The sequence below is a fragment of the Giraffa tippelskirchi genome, chromosome 7 (assembly GCF_054371585.1).
Source record: "Giraffa tippelskirchi isolate mGirTip1 chromosome 7, T2T-mGirTip1v1.2.pri, whole genome shotgun sequence".
NCBI lineage: Eukaryota > Metazoa > Chordata > Mammalia > Artiodactyla > Giraffidae > Giraffa > Giraffa tippelskirchi.
In genome coordinates, this window is record NC_137281.1 from 82,449,419 (window position 1) to 82,473,538 (window position 24,120).

General features: G+C 46.9%; 2 long non-coding RNA genes across 2 annotated transcripts; one reads left to right on the forward strand and one right to left on the reverse strand.

Moving 5' to 3' along the window:
* The first annotated feature begins 862 nt into the window (after positions 1 to 862).
* Positions 863 to 10,711, forward strand: LOC145514332 (uncharacterized). Its single transcript, XR_014060062.1, has 2 exons — positions 863 to 1,416; positions 9,338 to 10,711. It is a non-coding gene; the product is annotated as an uncharacterized LOC145514332 (long non-coding RNA).
* On the reverse strand, positions 7,251 to 20,128 carry LOC145514336 (uncharacterized). Its single transcript, XR_014060066.1, has 3 exons — positions 19,871 to 20,128; positions 12,294 to 12,356; positions 7,251 to 11,076 (listed from the first exon to the last, which is right to left on the reverse strand). It is a non-coding gene; the product is annotated as an uncharacterized LOC145514336 (long non-coding RNA).
* Between the last annotated feature and the right edge of the window lie 3,992 nt (positions 20,129 to 24,120).

Genomic DNA, 24,120 nt, shown 5'->3' on the forward strand with positions numbered 1-24,120 from the left:
ATGCTGGGAAGGATTGGGGGCAGGAGGAGAAGGGGATGACAGAGGATGAGATGGTTGGATGGCATCACTGACTCGATGGACATGGGTTTGGGTAAACTCCGGGAGTTGGTGATGGACAGGAAGGCCTGGCGTGCTGCGATTCATGGGGTCGCAAAGAGTCGGACACGATTGAGCAACTGAACTGAACGTGGAGTTGGGTTTCTTCTGCAGCTTGCTGCTGCGTCCCAAGCCAACTCTGTTTAGGCTGGCCTTCTGGGAAGGGCATAGGGGGTCCTAATGGGAGAGTAAGCTCCCTACTCCTTCCCTGGAAAGTCCACTGTAAGTATCTGGATGAAAGTCTGACAGACCTCCAGGAAGACCTGAGGCAACCAGAAGCAGAGTTCTTGTCACTTCAGGATTCCTGTCTCATTAACCAAGTCTCACTGATAATGAGACCTGAAAATAGGCTTTGTAAGATTAAAAACAAACAAACAAAAAATCTAGGCATAAGATGCTCTGTAAAATTATTGATATCCCAGTGTTTCCTGCCAAGCTCTGCCTAAGGAACATAGATTCCTAATTTTCCCCAAGGTGCAGGGGAGGGCCAATTAGAGGTCTTAGAGCCCACCCCTGTCTCCTGCCTCCAAGAAATGCTTTCTTGCATAATGAAACTGAAAGAACAAAATGAACAGAGAGCATTGTCTTTCTCTAGGATTCTCCAGAGCAAAAAGATCAATTTTTTTTCTTTGATCAAAATGTGATAAGTCCTGGGGATTTTCTTTGTTTTTTCCCTTAATGCGGTCAGGGTTGAGAACCAAGGGCTACACAGTCTCAGAGGTGGTCAGAGTTCAAAGTAAGAAATTTGCTGGCTCCAGGCCTGTCCACTCCTATCCAGTAACACAACTGTCTGCCTGTGTCCAGGATGAAGTGTCTCCAGTTCTGCTCCCTGGGGACAGATTGGTGGCTGCTGTCAATCATGCAGGTAATGTGTCTTTTGTATCTGATTAATACTTCTACCTTGGCTCCTCCTATGATATGTTTCTTGACCCAACTTGTGTGGTTACAGCAGGGCTGGCATCAACACTTCGGCACAACATTTGATAACTTAGAGTCTCATTCTCAATCTAAAAAGGCTGTTCCCTATTAGCAATTTCTTTGGCAAGTCTCCAGCCGTTCCTAAGCTAGTTATTAGGCCTATAAGGATTTACTTTAGCAAGAATAATCCTGAAACACTGACTTTCTTCCCCTAAAAATTCCAGACTGTGCTCTGCTCTACAGTGGGATGTTATACCATCATTTAAAATGGGGCTTATAAAAGATAAGGTGTTTAGAAAGGGTTTTAAAGTGTGGGAGAATGCTTACCATATTGCAAAAAAAAAAAAAAAGCAGGATACAAAACTGTATGATTTCAAGTCTGTTAAAAATGTGTGTGATAGAGTGAAAAGAGACTTCACCCTGCTCTCGCCATCGCCCCACACCCACCCCTATTTCTCTTCCAAGCAATTAAAGCCATATGCTTTTTTGTCAAGTTAATGAAGGATATCTTGTCATCTAACCTTGACAGAGAGAAGGTAAATGTTCTCTTGGGCTAATAAGGTCAGGGTGTTTGCTCACAGGAAATAGAGTTACGAGTACAGTAATGGGAAGAATATTAATTTCTTATGTGGGTCAAATATTAATTCTATGGTTGTGGGGGTTTTTCCTGGAAGAAATTAGTCTTAGTGCAGGGAGGTAGGTTCTTTCTTAGATGCACTGTTGGGTGAAGCAGCTATATGGAAGACCACTCCCATTCCCTGCCTCCCACACTTGCACCCCAGAACACAAGGCTCCCCTTTGACCCCTGCACACTACCTCCCAGGAAAATCAGCTTTTCCTCTCTGGAGCAGTAACAGCTGGCAGCTTAGAAAAAGACATGGTCATTTGAAGCCAGAGGCTGGGAATGTGGGAGGCATAGGAGTAGTTTTAAGAATTCCTCATTTGATGAAGAGAGGTTGTTTCCAGAAGGGGATAAGCTGGATTTCAGAGCAGAAAGAAGTGAAGAGTCAGAGGGGCAACAGGAAGAGAGGAAAGGGGACAAGAGTTCTCCTCTCCAAGTAGGAGACCTCGGGGAGGTTCATGCAATAGCCGACTCCACCTTCCCTCCCATCCCTGCCAAATAGAACCCCAGATCTGTTCTCATTCAGTATGGAGCTGAAATCTTCCCTAAGGGCCCAGGGGCACCTCAGAGGAAGGTTGTCCAAGCCCATCCCGCGTGGTGGGGGGTGGGACGAAAGCAGCACGTGTCACTGGGGGCACACAGAGGTAGCCAGTTGATCTATTGACACTCTCTTCCCAGAAGACACGTTGGGTATCTCCTCACAGGTCTTCTGCATAATCACCATGGTGTGATCACTCACCTAGAGCCAGACATCCTGGAATGCAAAGTCAAGTGGGCCTTAGGAAGCATCACTATGAACAAAGCTAGTGGAGGTGGTGGAATTCCAGTTGAGCTATTTCAAATCCTAAAAGATGATGCTGCACTTGATATGCCAGAAAATTTGGAAAACTCTGCAGTGGCTACAGGACTGGAAAAGGTCAGTTTTCATTCCAATCCCAAAAAAAGGCAATGCCAAAGAATGCTCAAGCTACCACACAGTTGCACTCATCTCACACTCATAAAGTAATGCTCAAAATTTTCCAAGCAAGGCTTCAACAATACGTGAACCGTGAACTTTCAGATATTCAAACTGGATTTAGAAAAGGCAGAGGAACCAGAGATCAAATTGCCAACATCCGTTGGATCATAGAAAAACCAAGAGAGTTCCAGAAAAACATTTACTCTGCTTTTATTGACTATGCCAAAGCCTTTGACTGTGTGGATCACAATAAACTGTGGAAAATTCTGAAAGAGATGGGCATACCAGATCACCTGACCTGCCTCTTAAGAAACCTGTATGCAGGTCAGGAAACAACAGTTAGAATTGGACATGGAACAACAGACTCGTTCCAAATAGGAAAAGGAGTATGTCAAGGCTGTATATTGTCACTGTGCTTATTTAACTTAGATGCAGAGTACATCATGAGAAACGCTGGGCTGGAGGAAGCACAATCTGGAATCAAGATTGCTGGGAGAAATATCAATAACCTCAGATATGCAGATGACACCACCCTTATGGCAGAAAGTGAAGAAGAACTAAAGAGCCTCTTGATAAAAGTGAAAGAAGAGAGTGAAAAAGTTGGCTTAAAACTCAACATTCAGAAAACTAAGATCATGGCATCTGGTCCCATCACTTCATGGCAAATAGATGGAGAAACAGTGGAAACAGTGATAGACTTTATTTTGGGGGGCTCCAAAATCACTGCAGATGGTGATTGCAACCATGAAATTAAAAGATGCTTACTCCTTGGCAGGAAAGTTATGACCAACCTAGACAGCATATTAAGAAGTAGAGACATTACTTTGCCAACAAAGGTCTGTCTAGTCAAAGCTATGGTCTTTCCAGTAGTCATGTATGGATGTGAGATTTGGATCATAAAGAAAGCTGAGCACTGAAGAATTGATGCCTTTGAACTGTGGTGTTGGAGAAGACTCTTGAGAGTCCCTTGGACTGCAAGGAGATCCAACCAGTCCATCCTAAAGGAAATCAGTCCTGAATATTCATTGGAAGGACTGATGCTGAAGCTGTAACTCCAATACTTTGGCCACCTGATGGGAAGAACTGACTTATTTGAAAAGACTCTGATGCTGGGAAAGATTGAAGGTTGGAGAAGGGGGTGACGGAGGATGAGATGGTTGGATGGTATCACTGACTCAATGGACATGAGTTTGAGTAAACTCCGGGAGTTGGTGATGGACAGGGAGGCCTGGTATGCTGCCATCAATGGGGTCGCAAATATTTGGACATGACTGAGTAACTGAACTGAACTGAACTGAGTGACTGAACTGAACTGAACTCCCAGAAGCCCCAGAAAGAAGCCTTTCATAGGACTTACAAATCCACAAAAGGAAATAGGCTTAAATGGAAACCATGGTTCCTGCTGAATATCTGGATTATGGCTATCATATTTTCCTGCTTATTTGTGTTTTTCTGAGTTTGTCATTTTAAGAGGTATGTGCTATTTTTACAATCAGGAGGGAAAAAATTCCATGGCCATCTGCCCAAGGAGTCTCAAGGCTGGAGGTTTCAGAATAAGAGGCCTGAGGCAGCTTTGCAGGGGTGGGGATGTGGAGGTCATGACCATGTCAGGCTGGAAGAAATGTTGAGAAGTCATCCTGTCAACTCCCCTGCCTCTGAGATGAAGTACCCGAACAAGACATAATAGCGGAACTTCCTCCCCACCTTAGAAACTGCCCTTTGCTCCCCTCATCCTGCTCCCAGCAGAACCCCCAAAGAGCTTCAACTGCATGGTAAATGTTTTTATTGCTCTCATGTTTCCATCATTTGCCTAAGTAGAAAATAGGGCACGATCTTCCTGCAAAGTCTTTGCCCGCAGGTGGCTCCAGGACTTGCCTACGGGCCCTATCCTCTTAGAATACCCAGTCACCCAAGGGGCTAGTGGAGTCAAGCTGGGCCCCAGGGGAGGGGGAACCCAGGTGAGGAGGGAGAGAGTGCGTTGTCCCTGGACTTAGCAGGGAGAGCTGCTGGGCCTGGGAGAAGCAGCTGCCCCCACCCTCACCCCCAATGTCCCCCATACCGCTTCCTTTTTTCCTTCCTTTTCTTTCCAATCACATTCAAGGTGCTGGGCTGCAACAACAGCCTAAAAATGAACATTAAAAAAAAAATTTACTTATTTATTTGGCTGTACCAGGTCTCAGTTGCAGCACATGGGATCTTTAGTTGCTCTGGTTGCAGCATGTGGACTCTTGGTTGCAGCATGTGGGATCTAGTTCCCTGACCAGGGATGGAACCCCAGGCTCCCTGTACTGGGAGAATGGAGTTTTAGCCACTGGACCACCAGGGAAGTCCCTGAACAAAAGCCTGGGCTTTGGCCCTTGGCTTCCAGGAGCTTATAACCTGGTGAGGGGGGGAAGACTCAGCTGGGGGAGTTAATTTCCTAGCACAGGTGTCTGATTTCCATAACCTGTTCCTGTGCCCTATGGCAGGGAGGCAAATAGGAAACAGACATGGTGATGTGACAGGCCTTGAAGAGTAAGGATGTGTCCGTTTTGGTAGGGTTGCAAGAAGAGGTCTGTGATGAGGCTTAGGTCACACCTAGTGTAGAGCGTTCCCGAGTTCTGGAGATGGAGGGAGAGCTATGCTTTTGCTTTGGAGCAATACTATTGCTTCTTCCTCCCTCTTCCCTTTCTCTGAATAATTCCTCCTGTCCCAACCCCAAAGATTCCCTGTCCTAATGCCTGGAATTTGTGAATATGTGATTAAATTAATGGTTTTGAGATGGAGAGATTACTCTGGATTATCTGGATGGCCCAATGCAATGACAAGGATCCTTATAAAGAGGCAATAAGCATCTCAGAGAGAGAGAAAAGACGAAAGGATGGGAACAGAGGCCTGAGAGGAAAGAAGATGCTACGTTGCTGGGTTCAAAGGTGGAGGAAAGGACCATAAGCAAGGTGATCTCTGAAAGTTGGAAAAGGTGAGGGAGTGGATTCTCCCCACACCCTGCACCTCTATCCCAGCCTCAAGGAGGAACACAGCCCCTGTGACCTTATTTAGACGTCCAGACTCCTGAACTGTAAGTCACTACATTTGATTTGTTTTAAGCCACTAAATCTGTGGAGATTAGTTGCAGCAGCAATAGAAAAGCAATACAGCTCCCCTCCGCCATGCCCACAGTCCCTGTGAGGCAATCGTTCGAAGTACCTCTAGAAACAAGAAAGACCTCCATGGATTTGAAATTAAACAGTAAAAAACAAGGGAAACATATTTGGAACATATAAAGTTGACCAAGAACTGACTAATTTATAAAGAGTCTGATAAGAAAAAGATCCCAAATCAGATTTGCCAATGAGCAAAGAATATGAACCCTACATGTTCAGGAAAAGAAAGGTGGATGGCTTTGTGCTGAAATGGAAAGATTCTCTCAGATGGGTTACTGGGTCAAAAACAATAAAAAAAAAAAAAAAAGAATAAGCTGCAGGAGTATCAGGGGACTCCATTTGTGTAAAAAACAAAATTGAGTCATACGTATCAGATTACATATGTTCTTTTTTACTGGAAGGAATCCCAAGAAAATGTTAGAAATATTGCCTTTGGGAGAGGAATACAGGGGAAGAGCATTTAATTTTTAAAATTTCCTATTGCTTGCATTTTCTAAATTTAGATTTTTTTCTAATTTTATTGAGATATAATTGATATAGCATTGTATTCATTTTAGGTGTATAACATAATGATTTGATACATGTATATAATATAAAATGATGAAATAAGTATATTTAATGATTTTTTTAATGTCAAGAAAAGCTGATTTGACCAAGGAGATTTTAACTCATTTTTGGTTTGCTTCTTGGCACCTCTTTGTATTAAAAAAAAAAAAAAGAGTTCAACCAGCACAATAAAAGGTGGGCCACATAGGGAGAAATTTGGCAGAGAATGTATTATGATATATTTGTATTATTTTCTTGCAAACAGGAAGCACTGGGCTGTTCCTTAAGATTTGCTGCTCAGGCTTCTCCTTGAGGGGCAGAGCCAAAAGAAGTATGATTAAATCCCCAGGACATGGGTTACCAAGGCCCTCAGATCTAAACAGGATTGTGTTGTCAACCTGGTGCCTCTAGAGCTGTGGGGAAAACAAATTTGCATTCAGCTCTCAGTGTTGTTCGGTGGCTCAGTGGTAAAGAATCCACCTGTGAATGAAGGGGCCGCAGGTTTGTTCCCTGGGGTGGGAAGAAAAGGTCCTCTAGAGGAGGAAACGGCAGCCCACTCCAGGATTCTTGCCTGGGAAATCCCATGGACAGAGAAGCCTGGAGGGCTACAGTCCATGGGGTTGCAAAAGACTCAGACACAACTGAGCACGCACACGTGCCTGCATGCATGGCCAGTGTTGCCACTTCCTAATCATTCAACCTCTGGGCAAGTCAGGAGATTTCTTTGGGCCTCTGTCTCTTCATCTGTAAAATCGGAATGATGAGAATGCTTGTTTGGGGGGTTATGATGAGGCTTAAATGAGATCATATTTAGGAATACCCAGGGATCACCCCAGGCAAGAACACAACAAAACCAAATTTTCTTCTCCTTCCTTGTCTTTCTTTCCAAGCCTGTCAAAGGCTGAAGGAGGCCTTGTTTAACAGGAGAGGTAAGAGCAAGTCTTTGCCTATAAAAACAGCAACCTCGTAGAGAAAACCAAGTCACGAAGCCACACATCTATTAATATTTCCACATTTGTGTGTTTGCCACCAGCTTGCCGTCTCTGCCAAGTCACAGAAGGTTCATAAACATTGTGAGTCTTTAGAGCCAAGCAGGCACATTTTGCTTTCTCCCTGATGCAACTTATTTGTTGCTGCAGTAACTGAAATCTGAGGGGTCTTTAGCCTACCTCTCCACACCCCGTGTGTGACCAAGGTGGGGCAAAAACAAGCCCACTTTGTTCCCAGGGCCCCTCTGTCAATGTGCTAGTTTTCTGATGAATTCAAGCAAGAAATGGAGCAGTCCAACTTACAGCTGCTCCAGGTGGTACCTGGGGCTAACTGTACTGAGCTGAAAGGAAAAGCTGAACTCTTGGAATCCCAGAATATGGAGACTGGAAGGGTCTTTAGGAATCCTCTGCTCAGGTGGCCACCTCCCATCAGAAGTGCCTCTGTAGTGTCCTGCCCATGGGGGGCAGCCCTCTTAGTGTTAAACGTGTGTGAGGTAGGTTTCAATTGCTGGAGGCCCCACACACGGTCGGTCAGTTCAGTTCAGTTCAGTTGTTCAGTCATGTCTGACTCTTTGCGACCCTGTGGACTGAAGCATGCCAGGCTTTGCTGTTCATCACAAACTCCTGGAAATGGCTCAAACTCATGTCTATCAAATTGGTGATGCCATCCAACCTTCTCATCCTCTGTCATCTCCATCTCCTCTTGCCTTCAGTCTTTGTCAGTGTCAGGGTCTTTTCCAATGAGTCAGTTCTTCTCATCAGGTGGCCAAAGTATTGGAGCTTCAGCTTCAGCATCAGTCCTTCCAATGAATATTCTGGACTGATCTCCTTTAGGATAAACTGGTTGGATCTCCTTGCCATCCAAGGGACTCTCAAGAGTCTTCTCCAACATCACAGTTCAAAAGCATCAATTCTTCAGTGCTCAGCTTTCTCTATGATCCAACTTTCACATCCATACATGACTACTGGGAAAACCATAGCTTTGGCTACATCGAACTTTGATGGCAAAGTAACATCTCTGTTTTTTAATATGCTATCTATGTTGGTCATAGCTTTTCTTCCAAGGAGCAAGCATCTTTTAATTTCATGGCTGCAGTCAACATCTGCAGTGATTTTGGAGTCCAAGAAAATAAAGTCTGTCACTGTTTCCATTGTTTCCCCATCTATTTGCCATGAGGTGATGGGACAGGATGCCATGATCTTCATTTTTTGAATGCTGAGTTTTAAGCCAGATTTTTCACTTTCCTCTTTCACTTTCATCAAGAGGCTCTTTAGTTCCTCTTCACTTTCTGCCATAAGGGTGGTGTCATCTGCATATCTGAGGTTATTGATATTTCTCCCGGCAGTCTTGATTCCAGGTTGTGCTTCATCCAGCCCAGCATTTCACATGATGTACACTTCATATAAGTTAAATAAACAGGGTGACAATATCCAGCCTTGACGAACTCCTTTCCCAATTTGGAACCTGTCCATTGTTCTGTGTCGGATTCTTACTGTTGCTTCTTGACCTGCATACAGATTTCTCAGGAGGCAGGTAAGGCAGTCTGGTATTCCCATCTCTTTAAGAATTCTCCAGTTTGTTGTGATCCATACAGTCAAAGGCCTTGGCATAGTCAATAGAGCAGAAGTAGGTTTTTCTGGAACTATCTTGCTTTTTTGATGATCCAGCGGATGTTGGCAATTTGATCTCTGGTTCCTCTGCCTTTTCTAAAGCCAGCTTGAACATCTGGAACTTCTCAGTTTACGTACTGTTGAAGCCTCAGTTGGAGAATTTTGAGCACTACTTTGTTAGCGTGTGAGATGAGTGCAATTGTGCAGTAGTTTGAACATTATTTAGCATTGCCTTCCTTTGGGATTGGAATGAAAACTGACCTTTTCCAGTCCTGTGGCCACTGATGAGTTTTCCAAATTTGCTGGCATATTGAGTGCAGAACTTTCAAAGCATAATCTTTTAGGATTTGAAATAGCTCAGCTGGAATTCCATCACTTCCACTAGCTTTGTTCATAATGATGCTTCCTAAGACCCACTTGACTTTGCGTTCCAGGATGTCTGGCTCTGGGTGAGTGATCACACCATTGTGGTTATCTGGCTCATGAAGATCTTTTTGTACAATTCTTCTGTATATTCTTGCCACCTCTTCTTAATATCTTCTACCTCTGTTAGGTCCATACCATTTCTGTCCTTTGGTGTGCCCATCTTTGCATGAAATATTCCCTTGGTATCTCTAATTTTTTTTAAGATGTCTCTAGTCTTTCCCACTCTATTGTTTTCCTCTATTTCTTTGCATTGATCGCTTAGGCTTTCTTATCTCTCCTTGCTATTCTTTGGACTCTGCATTCAGATGGGTATATCTTTCCTTTTCTCCTTTGCCTTTCACTTCCTTCTTTTCTCAGCTATTAGTAAGGCCTTCTCAGACAACCATTTTGCCTTTTTGTATTTCTTTTTCTGGGAGATGGTCTTGATCACTGCCTCCTGTACAATGTCATGAACCTCTGTCCATAGTTCTTCAGGCACTCTATCAAATCTAATCTCTTGAATCTATTTGTCACTTCCACTGTATAATCATAAGGGTTTTGATTTAGGTCATAGCTGAGTGGTCTAGCGGTTTTCCCTACTTTCTTCAATTTAAGTCTGAATTTAGCAGTAAGGAGTTCATGATCTGAGCCACAGCCAGCTCCCAGTCTTGTTTTTGCTGACTGTATAGAGCTTCTCCATCTTTGGCTGCAAAGAATATAATCAATCTGATTTCGGTGTTGGCCATCTGGTGATGTCCATGTGTAGAGTCTTCTCTTGTGTTGTTGGAAGAGGGTGTTTGCTATGACCAGTGCATTCTCTTGGCAAAACTCTGTTAGCCTTTGCCCTGCTTCATTTTGTACTCCAAGGCCAAACTTGCCTGTTACTCTAGGTATCTCTTGACTTCCTACTTTTGCATTCCAGTCTCCTATGATGAAAAGGATGTATTTTTTGGATGTTAGTTCTACAAGGTCTTGTAGGTCTTCATAGAACTGTTCAACTTCAGGTTTTTTGGCATTAGTGGTTGGGACATAGACTGGGATTACTGTGATATTGAATGGTTTGCCTTGGAAACAAACAGAGATCATTCTGTCATTTTTGAGATTGCACCCAAGTACTGCATTTCAGACTCTTTTGTTGACTATGAGGGCTACTCCATTACTTCTAAGGGATTCTTGCCCACAGTGGTAGATATAATGGTCACCTGAATTAAATCTGCCCATTCCAGTCCATTTTAATTCACTGATTCCTAAAATGTTGTTGTTCATTCTTGTCATCTTGATTGACCACTTCCAGTTTACCTTGATTCATGGACCTAACATTCCAGTTTCCTGTGCAATATTGCTCTTTACAGCATTGGACTTTACTTCCATCACCAATCACATCCACAGCTGGGTGTTTTTTTCACTTTGGCTCCGTCTCTTCATACTTTCTGGAGCTATTTCTCCACTCTTCTCCCATAGCGTATTGGGCTATCATCCTTCAGTGTCCTGTCTTTTTGCCTTTTCACAGTGTACATGGGGTTCTCAAGGCAAGAATACTGAAGTGGTTTGCCATTCCCTTCTCCAGTGGTTGGTCAGAGTCACCTCCTGTTCCCCAGGCCTTCGGGGAGGTTGCCTCTTTTTCCCAAGAAGAATTCCCTTACTTTTTTTGATCATTCATCCATTTATTTGTTCTATCCACACATTTTGGTAGAAGTCTTTAAGCACCTGGCACTGTCCTGGGCTCTGATCGGTACAGCAGTGACCACGACATAGACTCTGACCTCAGGACAAAGCCACAGGTGTCAACTGAAAAAAAAAAAGTACAATCTAAGAGTTGAGAGTTATGAGGTTTTTGGTTTGTTTGGGTTTTTTTTTCTGTTTTGTTTTTGTCAATCTTATTTGTTTTTACTGCAATATAGTTGATTTATAATATTATGCCAATCTCTGCTATACAGTTATACATATGCATGTACATTCTTTTTTTATATTCTTTTTCATTAAGGTTTACCACAGAATGTTGAATATAGTTCCCTGTGCTATACAGTAGGAGCTTATTTTTTATCCATTTTAAATGTAATAGTTTGCATACCAATCCCAGACTCTCAGTCTATCCCTCTCCCTCCCCTCAGCCCCAGCCTTTGCCACCAGAGAGCTATGTTTTATTCAGTAGACAAAATGCAGGGCTTAAGCCCCTCAGATAATGTCTGAGCATCTCAGATAACTTGGAAAAACTGCTTCAAAGAGGCAAGAGGGGAGTCAGGATACATAGGAGTTTTTGCAACAGGCACCAGATAGTTGCAACATCAAAAATTTACTGTTAATTAAGGAAAACCAGATATGTCAAGTTAAGGGATTTAGTGCTTTTCTATGTATGGGAAGATGCAAGAGTCTGGGCTTACTGACATCATTCCTTTGATATGCACCTCAGCTCTCTGGGGCCAGTATCCTGTGCTTTTTTATCCTGGGTCTCCTCATTGTGTACCATCAGGACAGCTGTAATGTGATGCCTTGGTGGCTGCAGATCCTTTGTTTGCTGATATGGCAGACAATATTTTTCATTCACAAAGGGGATGAAAGGAGCAGTGAGCAGGTCTTCTGCCTGGGGGATGGCACCTTGGCTAAAATAGAGACCAGTGGTCACCTAGGACTTCCTGAATACCTAACAATGAGCAGGGCAGTAGAGCTACAAAACAGGGAGATGGAATCTAGAGAGATTTATGGCCTGGGGCTTGATGAAATTTGGGCCATGAGGGAGGGAAGGAGTCAGGGATGATCCAGCTCAGTGATGAGGGTGAGAATGAGGCAGGAGATAGCTGGACCCCAGGCTGAGTAGCCGGAGTTTGCCCCTGTGGACAGATACTCCAAGATGAAGAGGAGGAGAAGCTAGGCCCGATCCAGGTAAGAGACCACATATTTCTTATTCTCGAGATCAAGGAGACCTTCCTGAATACATGTCCTCTGAAAGGTTCGTTGGTGGTCAAAAGGGAGGAGGCGTCACCTCATAATTAGTGATGTCAACTTACCCATAGGCCTCTCTGCTGGAATCCATCTTGGCTAAGAGATACATGCACACACATGGGAGGACCCTGAGATAGACGAGGTACAGACTCAGAACCAGGCAAAGCAAGATGATTGGTCAAAGAAAACCAGAATAAATGCCCCATAAAAGTGATTCAAACTACCCTGAGGACAAGACTCTCTGAGCTCACACATGTGTCTATACACATGTACCCTTTCCCCTCTTAATAAGCACTATTTGTTTCACTACTTTTCATCTTTGTGGGAATTCATTTCTACAAAGCTGAAGGGCCAGGGCCTTGTCACTGGTCACTGTTCCCTTGTGGTCTAGTGGTTAGGATTCAGTGCTCTCACTGACGTGGCCTGATTTCAATCTCTGGCTGGGAACTGAAATCCTGCTTCAATGACTGTAGGCTGAGGCCACTGGAGATCAAGAACACAAACAGGAAACAGGTTGAGGGGAGTGAGAATGAGCTGGGATTCAGACCCAACTCTGGGGTTCTGGGCCACCTCCAAACGGGCAGGTCCATTGGTATTTGGGTCTACAGTCTCATGGCACAGGAGTGACATCTAGACTAGTCATGGGGAATTGAGGTCATCAATAAATGGTTAGTCAGGAAAGGCGGAAGAGACAGCTCGAGAGAAAGAAGACCTAGGACAGCACTGGGAGGCCCTATACGTAAAGGATGGGAACCCCAAGTCTGAGAGGAGGGGGCATGGAAAGGAAGGAGGACACACAAAGGAGGTGAAATCATACTGGCCCTGCATCCATGCCCCACTTCTTTTTTTAAAAACAGCACTTATTTATTTTTGGCTATGCCAAGTCTTAGTTTTGGCACACAGGCTCTTCTGGCATGCAGATTCTTAGTTTTGGTATGTGAGATCTAGTTCCCTGACCAGGGATTGAACCCAGGCCCCCTACATTGGGAGCTTGGAGTCTTAGCTCCAAGGAAGTCCTCCTACCCCACTACTTGCGGAGTTTCCTTTGGGAAGTCCCTGCCTCCTTTGTCTTTCATGTGGTTTGAGTGATTGTGGTGATGGTGGTGGGGTCCTTAGACAACTGTCTATGCCAGCCTTCACCTTGGCTTATTTAGGGATGGTGTATAAACCCTCAGGGCCAACAGGAAGCAAGGAGACATAGGGGGAAGGGAGGCCTTGGGGGAAAGAGGAATTCTTCTACTAGAAGAAAGACCCCCCCCTGCCCCGGCTTGGGAAGAGTAGGGTAGAATGTGAAGTCAGGCTCCAATACAGCCATTTAAAACTGTGATGGAAAGCCTAGAGCTACTGGAGGCTCCCTAAGTGAGGCCTGAGTTTGAAACCTAAATTGTAGGTGGAAGGGCATATAGAGACCAGGTCTTAGATGACATTGTTTGAGCCACTAGATCAAGCTTCACCAGAAGCTAGTGTGCATACTAGCTTCTGGTGCTCAGTTATGTCCAACTCTTTGCAACCCTATGGACTGTAGCCCACCAGGTTCCACTGTCCATGGAATTCTCCAGGCAGGAATACTGGAGTGTGTTGCCATTTCCTTCTCCAGGGGATCTTCCCGACCCACGGATTGAACCCATGTTTCTTATGCCTCCTGCGTTGGCAGTGGGTTCTTTACCACTAGTGCTACCTGGGAAATCCATACTTCTAGGCTTTTCAGTGATGCATGGCAACAACTTCCTTTGACTGTTGAAGTCAGTTTGAGCAGTGTTTTGTTTTGCTGCTTGAAATACAGAGTCCTAATTAAACCGTAAGCTGAAGAATAGACCTCCTTGGGTCAGTGGGTGGAGCATGAGATGGGAGGGGAGGTGTCAGGATTTCAGAAACTTTGACACTTCCCTGAATCACTATCACCTATAGGGCTACATCAGTGGATTTTCTATTTTGTAATCTTTTTACAGGTTTTTCTCCCTTTCCTACTGTGTCACCTCCCTGACAGAACAATTAACATGATTCTAAATTTGCTTACTCACTAAAAATGAGGTGTTGTTGGAAAATGGGCTGGACTCTCCTTCTCCTTATGTTGCCTGCCCAGATACTGAAAGGCTGTCCTCATCAACCAGGGTCAATGGCATGGAGCAGCAAGTTCTTGAGTCTCTCCCCACTCAGATCCATCCTCCACACTGTGGCCTAGCATGCTCTCTAAAATATACATTCCTGCCTAAAAAATGGGCTTCCCTGGTGGCTCAGGGGTAAAGAATCTGTCTGCCAAAGCCAGAGTTGCGGGTTTGAGCCCTGGAGAAGGAATTGGCAAGTATTCTTGCCTGTGAAATCCCATGAACAGAGGAGCCTGGTGGGCTACAGTCCATGAGGTTGTGAAGAGACAGATGTGACACAGCGACTGAGCATGATCAAAAAATGGTACTTCCCATGACCTGCTGGAAAAAAACAGCAAACCCTTTAGCATGGCACATGTGGTCACGTACATGGTCTAGACAGTAGGCCTCTTTCCTGCTTTAGCTACCTTAGCGAGCCCAGCTCTGCACCCACTGTTTGTTGTCAGACTGTTTGAATGTGCCATACCCTTCCATGCCTCTATGACTGCGTGACCACTTTCCTTTGCCTAGAGAGATTGTTAATAACAAGAGATCATGTTTGTTGGGCACTTTCCATGGACCAGGCACTGCATGAACTGCTGCCCATGGATTGTCTCATTTAATCCTCACAGCTTCCCAATGGGTAGGGCTATTCTCATACCCCCGGGGCTTCCAGAGTGTTACCCCTGTTGCCACAACTCAGACACGGGCGGGGGGGAAGATGCTGGAAAAGCAGTCATGGATTCTGGACTAAGGTCAACCCTGGAGTTAGGGAATGGGTGGAGGATCAACAGGGAAGGTTGGACAAAATATAATTGTCAGGAAAAGAGTCTGAACAGGAAGTGAGGAGAACCAGGTGAGGAACTGGACGTCATCTCCAGTTTGGGAAATTCCATCCCACTGGACACTGGGGCTCCACCCACTCTCAAGCAAAGGTCTCAGGGGACCTTGAGAATCCACATTGGTCAGGCTAGGTCCTCTGGTCTATGTTCTACCCCAGAAGCCACAGGTAAAGTCTATCTCTACGATGTCTCTGCCAAGCGTGCACACGTGTGTGTGTGTGTGTGTGTGTTTAGGAGACTATTTGCATCTTTGTCAAAGTCGGGAGTCTGTGTGACAAGTAGGGTCCCCGATGGCCACTCCCAGCCAAGGTCCCCCAGGGCACAGTCCCCGTCTCCCAAACCTGCCCCTTTTCTGGTTGGGAGATGCTCCCCAGTTTTCTATTCAGCTGCTTCCATCTCACCCCCGCCATACCCTCCTCTTTTCAGACAACACAGCATAATTCCTCCAAAGATGTGTTTTCACAAAACAAAAGGGGAAGGGGAGGATGGCTTCTGGGTGCTTGGCAACAGCAGCCTGCAGCTCAGGCTCACCCAGCAACACAAGGCCTCTGGGAACAGAACAAATGCACCAACGCTGGGCTTCCTCCCGCGCTGGGGGCAGCGTCTGCTGCAGGAAGAGCAAGCGCGTGGGAATATCTCCACCACCCCTCCATCCTTGGTCATGGAGTCACTTGATTAATGGCTGTCTCCTGTGTTCATCACTTGAGCCTAAGCTGCGTGAAGGCAGGACTTTTGTGTCTATTGTGTTCACTTTGGTACTAGCACAGGGCCTGGCACACAGCAGGTGCTCAGTAAGTGTTTGTGGAAGAAAGGAATGGAGGAAGGAGGTGCTACAGAGCATGAGGGAGGTTATGGGCAGGATAAGGGCAATAGTGCCGTCATTTTCCCCTTAACCCCCATCTGTTTACTCAGAGCCCCTCTGATCCTGTGTCTGTGCTCCCTCACCTGGAAGGGAGAGTGTGGGCTTCCTGCCTACAGAAGACCTTGGACAGCTACTCTCTCTGGCTCCCCTAATGACAAGCAGCGTGGCTTAGGGGGAAAGCACACAGAGGGAGTTAGGCAGAGCTGGTTGTGAATTCCACTTAGAGACCTTGGGCAGGTTAAACTAGTCTCATCAGCAAATCAGCAGATCGAAGCTACTAAACTGTATTAAATGAGCTGCTAATATGTAAATGTGCCTGACTCCTGCTGGAGGTTTGAGAAATGGAGCTATTATCATTTACACGGCCTTTCGAACTTCATTCATCTCACTCTAATGAGCACCTACAGATCCTCCTCTCACAGAGTTTACTTTCAGAAAGTTCTAGTCTCTTGCTTTCTGCTGGGCAAATGCAGGGCACTTACTTTGCTAAGGGCCAGAGATCTGGGGATGAAGAAGATGGAGTCTTGTCCATTGAAGGGGTCATATCTTGCCCCATGACATTCTGGCCCCTGGTTTATTTTTCTTATCTCCTTCTCCAGTACCCACCTGGGCTCAGTGCCTTCTCTGGACAGAGTTCAGCCCATGACAGCCTCAGCTGACTCCTCAGAGAAGCCCTGGAGCTTCTCTCCACCCCTCAGCATTGTCCTGACTTGGGCTGCAATGGCCAGATGGTTATACTCCATCAGTCCCCAGATGTGGGCTGTGGGGGAAGGGAAGGATCTTGGGCAGGGCTTCCCTGGGCACCTGAGGTTCTCCTGAAGGGGCTGACCACTGTGCTTGCCACAACCCTCCCAGCAGCTCCCTCACTGAAGGAGCATCTCCCCGGGCAGCCTGCCACCTGGGTAGAGAAGATCTTTTGGCCTAGAAAGATTTTCTGAGACTCTTCAGCGCCAGTGCCTCTGGTTTGATTGAATTCTTCCAGGAGTGCTGCGCGGTCATAGGACTTGCCTGGCACTGCGGCCTGAAGCAGGCTTCCCGCACAGGCCCGAGGCCTGAGGCTCAGCAGGGTCCTTGCGGCTCCCCTCTCACACCTCAGCGGAGTTCTGTTCTTGGCCCGGATGCCCTCACACTGGACTCCCTTGGTGAAATTCAACTGTCCTCCTGTAAGACTCAGAAATCGTCTCTTCCAGGAAGCTCTCTGGGATCCCACCCCTTTTCTAGGAACAGTGGGCCCTTCTGAGCCCCTCCGAGCATCCTGCCTTTTGTAAACGATCAATGTGGAGGAAGTTGTATGAGGTGGGAGATGCCTTATCGATCCCTGTACAACAATAATGGTAGTTGTGACGGCTGCTGTCGGCTACTTCCTCTGATGGTCCTGGCACCGCGCTGTGCAGACGCAGCTGGGCTGACCTCATCCAAACAACCCCGTGAGGGAAGAGTAGCTGTCTTGTAAAACAGAGGCCTCCGTGCCCATGATCACATCATCACTAAGCATCAGAGTTATTAATAGTACACAGACGGGAGTCAGTTTGAAGCCTCAGAGGCCTCTGGAAATGGCGGTTAGGGAAGGAAGGAGGAAGAAGAGAAGAGGAGAAAGAGGAGAAAGAGGGAGGGAGGGACGAAAGGATGGGGGCCCTCCGCCTATCCATGCCCCTGGGGTCAGGTCTACTGACTGCCTGTTTCCCAGAGCTGTTGAGTCCCTGCCCCCTTCCACAAGCCCTTCCCAGAACCCTCTCAGCCTGGGATCCTGGCCTGGGGAAAATGCAGTTGTCAAATCAAAGCCAGTCGGTGGGGAAGTTTGCTGCACCCGGGCGTGGTGAGTTCACAGTTTTAATCCTGATGTTTACTTTCTTTCGGTCCATCCCCAGTCATTCCCTTTGAAGAACTGCCTCAGGGTTCCTGTTGCAGCATCAAATGGATGGAAGATGCAGCTTGCGTTAGCAGTGGGAGCCTCTAAAGCAGCTTAAGTCCCTGGAGGTGCCTGGCACACAGAAACCTGCCCTTAGCCAGGAGCACAACAAGGGGCCAGGGAGGGGCTCGCAGCAGACAGACACACAGGCACCGACACACAGACACAGTCATGTTGATGTGCCTGAGCACACACAGCTGCTTATCTACACAGGAGCATACATGGCCCCCAAAGGCCTCCAGACCGCGTTCTCACACGCAGGCGTGCATGCACCTAACATAAATGTCGATAGACACACACCTGCACATGCAATCACTACAGTGACACACCTGATTTCTGGTAAGAAACACAATTGTGTCCTTAGCCTCCTGCCAATGAGTCTACTGATTCCATCTCTGAAATGTCTCTAAGTGTCCCCTGCAGCCCCCCACCCACCACAGTCCCAGTCCCTTTAACCCCATCCATTCTGGCTGGATCTCTGCTGTATTCTTGTCCAGCCTTTTGTCTATCCTACACACAAGAGCAGGTTTCTCAGGTGGTACTAGTGGTAAACAACTTGTCTGCTAATGCAGGAGACATAAATGACGCTGGTTCAATCCCTGGGTCGGGAAAATCCCCTGGAGGAGGTAATAGCAACCCAGTCCAGTATTCTTGCCTGGAGAATCCCATGGAACAAAGGAGCCTGGCAGGCTATACAATCCATGGGGTTGAAGAGTCGGACACGACTGAAGCAACTTAGCACACACGTACGCACACAAGAGCAGGGATGGCCTGGGTATCGGGCGAGTCTGCCCACATCACTCCTGGTGTAAAACCCTTCGGAGGCCTCCCCTTTCCTACCAGATGTAATTCACATCATTTGGCATCCCATATAAGGCCCCTTGCAATCTGGTTTCAGCCCCCAGCTTGGAGCCCCAGGCACTCAGCTCTCCAGCAGGGGAACTCCAGAGAGAAGCCACCCGCGCCTGCTCACCACATGAAACCCCCTCCTCCGCCTCCACTCTTTCCTTGCTAAATTATCACTCAGCCATCTTTCAAGACCCAGTTCAGCCAGTGTCTCCCCACTCCACCCTGATGTTCAAGGCATTGCTGGTGTCATGTGCTACTGCTTTCTCTCGCCCTGACCACTATCAGCGTCACCTCTGTACAGGTGAGCTGCTCCCATGGGACTCCATGCATATCCAGTACAGATCCCAAAACCCACGAATACTCAACCAACTCCCGGGAGTGAGTGAAGAAATGAATTGGTCTGTATGATGGTCAGATGGCACTAGGTCAGATCTTTCCGGGCTGGGGACTACTCAGGCATGAGCTGTAACTTCTCTGAGCTCAGCCTATCGGAGATACAAGGACCCAGGAATGCCTCCAGGTAGAGTTGACAGTATGGGCTACAGAGATGCATGGAAAAATCTTTGCAGAGCAGCTAGTACGTGGTGAGTGCTCCACAAATGATCACTGTGGCTGTTGATTTTGATTTCTATTTTTATTTTCACTGACGTCCTTCTACTCCTGTTTTCTGATGTTCTGTCCCTCTCACTGTCTACCCAGTTTGGTGCTGCGCTCCCAGAACTGACTCACTGAAGGTTTGCTGTCAGATTGATCCCCTGTATGGCTTCTGAAGGCTTATTTCCAGTCTAAGAATTGTGAGCTAAGGGATATTCTTTCTCCCTGACAGCCTCCCCTGAGCCTGGAAGAGGAGAGCTGTACAAAGTGCGCTCCTCCGCCTGTCTCCCCAAGCTGCACAGATGCTCTGTTTGCAGTTCTGTGAGTTGAACTGAGTTGGGACCTAGGGGTGGGGGGTGGGGAGCTTCCCAGGTGGCACAGTAGTAAAGTAAAATTGGCACTCCTGCCTGTCAATGCAGGAGACGCAGGAGACGTGGGTTCAATCTGTGGGTTGGGAAGATTCCCTGGAGTAGGAAATGGCAACCCACTCCAGTATTCTTACCTGGAAAATTCCATGGACAGAGTATCCTGGTGGGCGGCAGTCCTTGGGTCTCAAAGAGTCAGATACAACTGAGTGACTGAGCACAGGACCTGTGGGGAGGAGAATAGCTGGGCCTTTCTGCTCCAAAAGGCAGAGTCATTGCACCCAGTCCCTCAGCAGCTGCAGGCAACGCCACCCCCAACCCCCCACCCCCAGATGCTGCCCAAGTGGCTGGGGTTCCCATAGCAACTTCTATGGGGACCAGCTGTCCCTACTTTGCCACAGGTCCTCCTGGACTTGTGTTAGAGGTTAGGAAGAGAATGTGAGGGATGCCAAGAAAGTGATATCACTTTGACATGCAGATGCTTTTAATCCTCACAATAACCCTGAGAGGAACAGGCTATTATTGTCCTCATTCTACTGACAAGGAATTGGAGGTCACCCACCAACAAACGAGAGGACTGGTCTGTAGTTGTATCAGTTTGTACTGATGCATTCAGCATAAGTCAGGATCTCTGGCTGCAAGCAATAGAAACTTTCGTAAATAGGAAAGAATGCGTGGAGGGACTCTAGTGCGGTGCCAGCAACAAGGGAAAAGTGAGACATGTGATTAGAAAGAACAGGAAGCAGGGCAGCTTCAAGGGTCTGGGTGGAAGGAATGAACAAACAATCATTTCATCAGAATGAAGAAACTTCTGTTTTTAAATCTTTTTTTCTCTCCTTTTAGGACTCAGGTTCAGAAGGGCCTGGGTCCAGTGCCACCTGTTAACTGGGAGAAGGCAGAGGCTGTGATTGACAGCCCTACCAAACCTATATCCTGTGGGGTAGGGAGAGGTCCCCCTGAAAAACTTGGGATGCTGTTTCTAGAAGAAAGGGGAATGAATGAATGCCAGGCAGGCCAGAACCCAAACTCACCTGACTGAACCACGCCATGGGGCACAGGATGTTCTCCAGGCTAACTGACCTTGCACACCCAATAAACACACACACACACACACTCACATACACACTCCTTTTCTCTTTAGCTTTTAGCCTTGGTTGTTAGAAAGAGCCCTGCGTGCCTGTGTGGGTACTGAGTCATGTCCACCTCTTTGCGACTCCACGGACTCTAGCCCACCAGGCTCTTCTGTCCATGGAATTTCCTAGGCAAGAATACTGGAGTGAGTTGCCATTCCCTCCTCCAGGAGATCTTCCAGACTCAGAGATACCTGTGTCTCCTGCACTGGCGGGCAGATTCTTTGTGACCTTCTAATGTTCTACATGATTTCCTTATTAGGTCTTTTTTTAAAAGATTTTTTGGATGTGGACCATTTTAAAAGTCTAGTGAATTTGTTTCAACATTGCTTCTGTTTCATGTTTTGGGTTTTTAGGAAAGAGGCATATAGGATCTTAGTTCTCCAACCAGGGACTGAACTGTCACCTCTTAACCACTGGACCACCTGACTGTGTTTATGTTTATTGTCTATTGCCTGCCTTTCCTGTCCCCTCTAGAATATAAGAACCAGGAAGACAGATGTTTTCTCTTATTTGTTCACTACTGTGTTCCCAGCGCCTAAAAGAATGCCCGGCACCCAGTAGGAGCTCAATAAATGCTGAATGACTACAGAAATACTAACCACTCCAGTAGACATTTGGGGTGTGGAAGTGAACTGAAAGCAGGATCCAGACCTCGCAAAGCTTTGGTTTCATAACATAGAAACAACACAAATAAATAGCAAAAGAATAAAACTAAAATAATGAAAAATTGTAATACATACTTTGAAGTAAGCAAATATGTGTTAAAAAAAAAAAAGAAAGTGAAAAATTACTTAAGATATGTCCTTTCATGGAAGGACATGGAAAATTACTTAAGATATGGCTTCTCTCAAGCAACATTTAAACAGAGGCCTGAAGGGTGAGAAGAAGCTGATGGTGAAAAGTGTGAAGGCAAAGGCTTCCAAGTCAAGGAAAGGCCCTGAGGCTGAAAGGCATTTGGTATTTTTGAGGAACTGGGATGATAAGACCAGTGTGGGTAGAGCTTAGTAAGTGGAGTTAGCAAGGGTTAGTGGGGTGATGCAGTTGATGTGGGGGAATGTGCCAGGCACCACAGCCCTGGGGCTTCGTAGGACATGACTTGTAGTTTAGAGTGCATTCTGGGTAATTGGTACTTGAACCCATTTTTAATTCAAATGGATGCCCCTGGCTGCTGGGTGAAGAAAACAGTAAGTCGGGGGACCAGTCACTAGGCAATGTGGTGGTCCAGACTGGGGCTGAACATGGGTGGCTGAGGACAGAAGATGGTGGGACAGCTTTAAACCACCTCTCAGTTAAATCAGGTGCTACAGTCAGGCTAGATGTCACCCTCTGGAGCCCATGAAGGTCCCTCCACCCACAGTTCGCTCCCAGTCTGTAGGTGATGGATGGTCCCACTGACGATGTGGCTGGGCCCTGTGCCTAAGTGACGGGTGATGGATGGGATTGGAACTGAATGCTCTGAGCCACATGGCCAACACACTGCTCCGAGGAGGACTTTGGAGCCAGGAGTTAATTTAAAGAAAGGAGTGGAGAGCTCAATAACGCTTCTTCCACTGCTCAATTAGTGGAAAGGGCTACAGGGAGCTGGAGTTTTCAAGAGCCCTTTAATCATCTTCTGTCTGCCTGGCAGTGTGCAGGAGTGTAGCAGAGATAATTGCACCTACCCATTAACAGATGCAATTAAGGCTCTAGGGCCTCTAGCACCTCCTTCTCCAATTAAACAGCAGATGAGGGGCCCATGGGGGTGGCTTTTGAGATGAATCCCTTGGAGATGAAAACTTGGAGGCTGGAAGTGTGGATGGAGAGGTGATTAGAGTCCATCAGATCGTGATGGGGAAGGTGAGACCCTGGTCCAATCCCAGCCTGCTCCCGTTTGAGGCCCTCCCAGCCGCTGGATGGATAGACTTGAGGATGAATTAGAGTTCTGCTTCACCCAGAGGAGAGTCAATGTTTGGAACCCAATGACCACCACTTCCAGCCAGCTGCTTCTTCTTTGCCAAAGACACACCCACAGAGTGTTTAGATTCTGATGAATTCCTGGATAATTAATTTTGTGAGAACTGCAGCTGTCTGGTGTGTTGGTGGCAGGGGGCGGGGTGGAGAGGAGTGGAGTGCTAGGAAGACATGCTGCTATCCTGTAAGGGGTGGGGTGGGGCGGCGAAGGGAACATCCTTTCCTGGGCATCTCCAATATGCCAGGCTTTGTGCTCCTTCTTGTCTTATAGACCATGTCCTTCAATTTAATCCAAATCCCACAGCCTTGGAGGAAGACCATGCTCTCTGTACAGGAGATGGAACAAAACTTGGGGAGTTCAAGTGCTTTATCTAAGATCAAAGAACTTGTAGGTGGTGGATCCAGGATTGAACTCTGTTCTATCTAACATCCAAGTTGTTGCTCTCTCCACTATGCCAGGCCCGTTTGAAATCTCAGCAGCCAAGACTGTGCCCCTGTGTCCCTTCATGCCCCACGGGGTGGACTCAGGGACATTTCAGATGTCATTTCCAACCCGTCTCTTCCCCCCCCTTCCCCTGGGCAAACCGCTAAGACTCTGTGGTCCCCAAGGGAGCCAAGGTAGAACTTGACAGGTGCTGAGTCCTGTGGTGCTGGCCATCATGCTCATTTCAAGCTGAAAGAAAAAAGAAACCTCCCCTCCCCCCAAATGCCTCTTCCTGTTCTCTTTATGCATCTCACCAATTACAGCTGCTCTGAATCATCATACACGTGCTGATCCTCATTTGCATTCAACGCCTCCACTGGAGCTCCAGGGCAGGGCAGAACTGAAAAGTTTGACATTTGAGTTTGCACTGAGGAAGCTCTGCTCTGCTCAACCCTCCTAGCGCAAGGGGCCTCCTTCAGGGGCCCAGATGAAGGCCAGGAGGAAGGGGCCCAGATGAAGGCCAGGAGAGGACAGCCTGCATCTGCCCAGGGACCCCGCGGCCCCAGATGAATGCTGCTGTAGCTCTGTTTCTGCCCCGGGAGCTCAGGGGGTGAGTGATATGTTTCCTAATCACCAATTCCTCCGTCTTATGTGGATTTTCTCTGTGGCTTCAGTGAGGAGCTATTTCTAGAGAGGAACCAAAATCACTGGGGTGAAATCATCACTAGATTGTGTCAACAGGGGACTGCTTGCCAGTCATCCTGAGGCAGGAGACAGATGGGCCCCCGGAGCAAACAGTTGGCATTGGTTCTCTGTGGACCGATACTCCGAGACTAAAATAGCAAGACAATTGAAGGAGGAGGCGGGGCCCTGCCCAGAC